The sequence below is a fragment of the Patella vulgata genome, chromosome 6 (genome assembly GCF_932274485.2).
Source record: "Patella vulgata chromosome 6, xgPatVulg1.2, whole genome shotgun sequence".
Classification (NCBI taxonomy): domain Eukaryota; kingdom Metazoa; phylum Mollusca; class Gastropoda; family Patellidae; genus Patella; species Patella vulgata.
In genome coordinates this window covers 51,265,494-51,270,894 of record NC_065884.2, presented here as the reverse complement: position 1 = coordinate 51,270,894, position 5,401 = coordinate 51,265,494, and the positions used below count along the sequence as shown (strand labels likewise).

Below are 5,401 nucleotides of genomic sequence, written 5' to 3'. Positions count from 1 at the left end.
TGGAAACACGATGACCCAGTGCTAAAGGCTAAGAATGTGCAGCAAGAATGAAATATGAGATAGCTTGCACTGTAGTTCTTAGTGTCGAATTCTGTTCACACGAAAATTAACTTCGCCCACGACGTAGATTCGATCGAGTACAGATCTTTGGGTGTTGTTTTGAAATGAAAATCACATTAAATGATTTCTTGAAAAAAGAAATAAATGCGGTTTTGCAGCACTTGTTTGCTCTTACGTGGTCTAAATCTAATTATAACAATATTGATCATGCGGGTGTGAAATTCATATTCGCTATAAGGCAATCACTCGCCATTCTAAGATACATCTACAGGAGTCCGTTATTTCAATAATAATGTTAGAGATTTTAAAACATAAAAGAAGTAAGCGTTCCAAATTCGAATGCCTTATTCATGAAAGCTTTGGCAGGGAAAACCAATCTCGTGCAGTTCTCAGGATTCTGGTTGTTAAAATGTTAATCAAGTATTTTATTGTTAGCTTGCAGTGTTAAGCCATTGGGAAATGGTCCGTCTGCCACAGCCCAAGTTTACCTATTATTACTTTACACGAAATGATATGGGATTTAACGTCCTCCTTTTCTGCATTGCTTATCACTTTTTCTTTTTAAGACACTTATATAGTTACTCTGTGTTGCACGGATGAAAAATCTCCATTTTTCTAACATAATAACGCAATAATCAATAATTGTCAAAGCAATCAATAAATACTGCACCTGATACAAAATAAATAGAACAATTAAATTCCTTGTAAACAAAAATAGTTATTACGAAGTTATTTTAAAATTTACACGTTCAATCGTTTGGATTCATATGGCGAAAAAACAAACATTCAAAGAAACGTCACGTTAAATCTTATTTAAACGTTCTCTTTAATATGTTAGCGGAGTTACCCGGTGTTTCACGTGTGAAAAATCTTTATTTTTCTAACATCCATAATAAAGCAATAATTATTAATTATCAATTTGATCATTAAATACTGCACCAAATACAAAATAAATCGGATCATTACCAAGTTATTTTAAAATTTACAAGTTAACCGTTCAAACAAAGTTTAACGCTCTCTTTTATATACGAGCTCATATTCCCATTCCATTAAGGGTGAAAAATCTCCATTCTTCTAACATCCATAATAACGCAATAATTATCAATTTGATCATTAAATACTGTAATAAATACAAAATACATAGCACCATTAAATTTCTTATAAAAACCCTGGTTATTTTGTTCAACCGTTTGGCTTTCCGTGGCGAACAAACAACTCTTCTCTATAGATTATAAAATTTGTAGTTTCGAGTTTATTGTCAAAATGTTTCAAGAAGAGAAATTGAAGATAAACCCCCATTAATCCTGTCATTAAATAACTCCATAAATTTTAAACTATAATAGGGTAATGTCTGTCAAATTCAGAATATTTGCTAATCGCATATGTCCGCCCTAGATTGTAATAGGCAGTAAGCAGAATGGTGATGTTTGAGGATAAATGTGGAGATCTCACCAGCCCATGACAAGCTAAGGACCGTGGTCACAGCATACACTTCTCTAGTTTATAGATTCAACCAATTTATCAGTGTTTGCGTGTCATGATTCGTTGACAAACCCAAGTCAACAGTGGCACACTTGTCTCGATTTGTTAGTAACTTTTTTCAACATGTTAAACTGTTAACAATTGTACGCCAAAATGAGTTAACGTCACCGACAAAAGGCGCTCTTTTTTCTGGGCTTAACTTTTCGACACCCGTCTACCGACATGAGCTAGGTACAATTTTATTTATATATAGACTAGACTATATAACGGAACCCATAAATAACGTTTTGTATAGTATACTCTAACTCCGAACAAGTTTGTTCTGAGCCTTTTTTTAGATAAATACTCCACCAAGGATCCACAAAACGTAGAAACACTCCCATGATCAAGGCATGGAAATTTAAAAGCAAACCAAATAAGCTGACACTACAGTTTTTGTATTGTTTACAAACTACAAATAGTATTTATAACAATGAACTTTTCTCTGAAATAATTCTCATAAAATGTCGGCTGCCTCTGGGATCGTTGCTTTGTATCTCATTGAAGCAAAATAGATCTGATAGTCGTAATAGACCCATCGATCCATATTGGGATTTCTGTAGAGAAAAGTAAAGCAGATCTAAATCGTAGCCCTACAACAGCGTAACAGCAAGTCTCACCAAAGTATAATTTAGTTCTACAAGAAACTCCTTTACCAAATGCGATGTGCGTATTACCCAATATTGACTGGGTAACGGGGGGAAACTGGTGTTGAAAATAGCGTTTTTTATTATCCACAGTGTAACCAACACAAGGGTATAATAGTTTAATGTGGAGAGCTAAGCCGTTGTTTATTAACATAGACTTAACTGTAAATTGTTGATTTGCTAAACAAAATGTATTGACATGTCACGAACCTAACACAGGCACGCTTGTCACCAATTGTTTTCTATAGCGTAATACCCTTTGCTTGTCGTTACGGCAGTTGAAATATAAAAATGCAATAATCCTGAGATAACAATAAAATTTATTTAAAGGGAGAAATCCCACGCTGTCTTGTATAACCGCTTCAACCACCAATGAGAATTATATGGAACAAAACGGAATTGTTTACCTAATGGTGAAACTGTTAATCAAACCGCACTAGACTCTACGCCATACATCGTACACCGTTACATTATCGGTGCATTTATTTCAAATTCAAACCATTTTACGAAACCCTGCTAAAGCCCAGTGCCAGTGGGCAAAAATAATACAATGTCAAAAGAGTTATTCCCCTTTCATACACAGAACACTAGGTCAGTCGCCATATCTAACCGGGCTGTGTCCATATCGATATCAGCGGTGTATCCAGGATTCCCGAAGGGGTCAGGCATTTTAAATTGTAAAAGTTTCTTAAAGGCAGATTCAAAAAGCGGTGGGGTGAGGGGTTTACCACACTGCCAATAACTTATTAGCTTCCCCCTAAAATAATTGTACATGTAGTAGTAGAAGTAATAGTAGCTGGTGGTATAGTGATACCACAGACAACCCCTAAAATGCGCTACTGAATTCTTGAATCCTTGTAGCCAACTGTTTATAATCAGATGACATGTATACAATCTTAGATATCCGGTCCATCTTGCGCTTCAAATATAATAGCTTGTAATTTCAATTTCATTAATTGTTTTGTTCTAAGGTCCGTCACTTTCCTCATTTCGTTAGCCAAGTATTTAGCAAAGGTCATATCCTCGTCCTCTGAACAATCTGTTACAATTGGGCGTAATTTCTTAAATCTACTAGATTCTAGTCTTGTTGATGTTCTTGGAGTTGCCTTGGAGGTACTTTGAGTTAAGCTCAATTTTCGCTTTGTTTCTACCCGTGGTGTTCTTTCGGAATCGGAATTATTATCGGTTTTAATTTGGGTCTCACTCTTAACATCCAGCTGCTCAGAATCGCTATCAGCTCCCTCGTCAATATCAGCAATCTGGTCAGCCGCTGAACCATTGGTTTCCTTTAAATAAATGTGACGATATTAGTCCATACGATGCAATAAAGTGTTCTCTTCAAGACTACTGAGTGGATGGGGTTATTGGATTCACGATATGAAGATCCTGTGGGATTTGTCAATCTTATATGGTTCTCTCTCAATCTATTATGGTGAAGCTCTGGGATAAGGGCGATACGTCGTCCTATACCCCCGGTCGTCTAACCTTGCCCTTTCTAGAACACGCTATGCTATACCACCTGGAAGACAGATAGCTAACCAATCTTCGTTCTACTATTGTAGATCTACTAGTATCTACCTGTATAAATTTACACGGGGCAGCGGTGGCTCTGTGATTAAGGCGCTGGCTCACTAACCAGGAGGTCCGGCTGCGATCCCAGTGTTGGCCGAGAAAGTTCCTCGCGATTTTCTGGCGTGGAGGGCCTGGTAAGGAACAAAGTTTAGTCGTTCTAATCGGAGGAACAACCGGGGTCCCGTGTATACTTTGGAGTGTACGTAAAAGAACCCGTGCCGCTGCCCAGACAAAATTTCCCTTATGGCCCACTGCGTGGTGTATACCCGTCTCATTATTTCGCTTGGTGCATTTTTTCATTTCTATAAATTACACTACTGGACTAAGATCAAACTCCACTCAGTGGTGTTTGGGTAAGTCGTTTTAATAACCCATACCATTTTACCTGTTCTCCAACTCTTTTAGGCATCACGTGATTTCGTAGAAAGGAGTCCAAGGAATCGTAATATATCCATAAGCATTGATAGTCGTCTCCGCCTTTCTTCGCCGCTATCTTTTTGCGAGTTTCCCGACAGTAATAAGATCTGAGGTTCTGAATTTTATTGCTTACGTATTCCGCTGGAAAACAATATTGAACAAATTAAGATAACTAATCGAAAAAGAAGTTAAATTAATCAATAAAAAAATTCGGAGATTCGGAAAATTGACAAAACGGTGCGTTTTGGTTCTGACTAAGCTGGTCGCCAGCCTTTAAAAATAGACTAATTCAAGCAAGCGCCGTTCCATCTAAATAAGCAAACAAGAAATTTTATTGAATTGTAATTAGGCCCCTAGGCCATATTGAAATTCACCCACAATTATTATTTCGTCCTCTTCGTCTTATCTATTTAGAAGTATAGGTATGAAATTTATTTAAAATAATATTTCCTACGGTAACTGATCATCCCCCCCCCCCGCCCCACACACCCGCCTCACCCCCGACCCTTAAATATTCCGGGTTCTTGGCTTCAGTCAGACAGCATCTGTAATAGCGTACAAATCAGTTCGGGTAGGTTTCGGTAGAGACTAAACACTTTAATTTAGATGTTTTATTTATTTAGGCCTATTCATTCATTTTTCTTTTTTTAAACTATACCAAAATAAGACCTTTTAATTACTATATTTTTGAAGAAAACATCAAAAGTTTTAATTAATTAGTAACCTGTAAATTCAGTTCCGAAACTTTCTTCCATTGCCTCTATAATATTGTCCGTAGATTGATTTCGTGACTCTTTATTATAATATGACGGGTGTTTTGTGTTCCATAAACATTCCTCACAACGATACATTTCTATTAACATATCAATCTGATCTTTTGTCATTTGCTCTCGAAATTTCGACATTTTCACCATCAATTTCCTGTCCGTATATCTTTGAAACAATATCTACAAAAGAGCAAATTATTGGAACACTAAATGCACCAAACCTCTTCGACAGACAGGACTTTGTACGATACGACAAAAAAGACGAATCCAACATGGCGCATAAGATTTTAGGTCGGATAATCATAGAAATTGTAGAGAGGGCTAGTACAATCTCTAGCGCGGTGAACATCCATTTTTTCAGCCATGCGCTACATTGTGAATCATGTGATATGAATGTAGTCTATTTATTTGGCCAAC

The 5,401-nt window shown here is 36.8% G+C and overlaps 1 long non-coding RNA gene across 1 annotated transcript; it reads right to left on the bottom strand.

Moving 5' to 3' along the window:
• Positions 1 to 3,376: 3,376 nt before the first annotated feature.
• LOC126823469 (uncharacterized) lies at positions 3,377 to 5,298 on the bottom strand. Its single transcript, XR_007681174.2, has 3 exons — positions 4,942 to 5,298; positions 4,186 to 4,358; positions 3,377 to 3,514 (listed from the first exon to the last, which is right to left on the bottom strand). It is a non-coding gene; the product is annotated as an uncharacterized LOC126823469 (long non-coding RNA).
• Between the last annotated feature and the right edge of the window lie 103 nt (positions 5,299 to 5,401).